This window comes from Sinocyclocheilus anshuiensis, unplaced genomic scaffold (assembly GCF_001515605.1).
Source record: "Sinocyclocheilus anshuiensis isolate Anshui unplaced genomic scaffold, SAMN03320099.WGS_v1.1 scaffold16786, whole genome shotgun sequence".
Classification (NCBI taxonomy): Eukaryota; Metazoa; Chordata; class Actinopteri; order Cypriniformes; family Cyprinidae; genus Sinocyclocheilus; species Sinocyclocheilus anshuiensis.
Genome location: NW_015550421.1, coordinates 1 through 426, shown reverse-complemented (window position 1 = coordinate 426; position 426 = coordinate 1). Strand labels below are relative to the sequence as shown.

Below are 426 nucleotides of genomic sequence, written 5' to 3'. Positions count from 1 at the left end.
TATCACACACCTTAGTTAAAAGGAGGCTTTTCTTGTATTGGCCGGGAATCGGACCCGGGTCTCCCGCGTGTCAGGCAAGAATTCTACCACTGAACCACCAATGCTTGACTGGCTTGGGGAGATACGCAAGGTAGGAAATGCAGCTGGAGCTCCCTCAAATAAGAACCACACACACCTTACTTAAAAGGAGGCTGTTCTGGCATTGGCCGGGAATCGGACCCTGACAGGTGAGAATTCTACCACTGAACCACCAATGCTTGACTGGCTCAAACAGATGCGCAAGGTAGGAAATGCATCTGGAGCTCCCTCAAATAAGAATATCACACACCTTACTTAAAAGGAGGCTTTCCTTGCATTGGCCGGGAATCGGACCCGGGTCTGCCGCGTGTCAGGCAAGAATTCTACCACTGAACCACCAATGCTTGA

General features: G+C 50.5%; 2 non-coding genes across 2 annotated transcripts; both read right to left on the bottom strand.

Moving 5' to 3' along the window:
- Positions 1–33: 33 nt before the first annotated feature.
- trnav-gac (transfer RNA valine (anticodon GAC)) lies at positions 34–104 on the bottom strand. Its single transcript has one exon. It is a non-coding gene; the product is annotated as a tRNA-Val (tRNA).
- A 247-nt stretch (positions 105–351) lies between these two features.
- On the bottom strand, positions 352–422 carry trnav-gac (transfer RNA valine (anticodon GAC)). Its single transcript has one exon. It is a non-coding gene; the product is annotated as a tRNA-Val (tRNA).
- Positions 423–426: the final 4 nt, after the last annotated feature.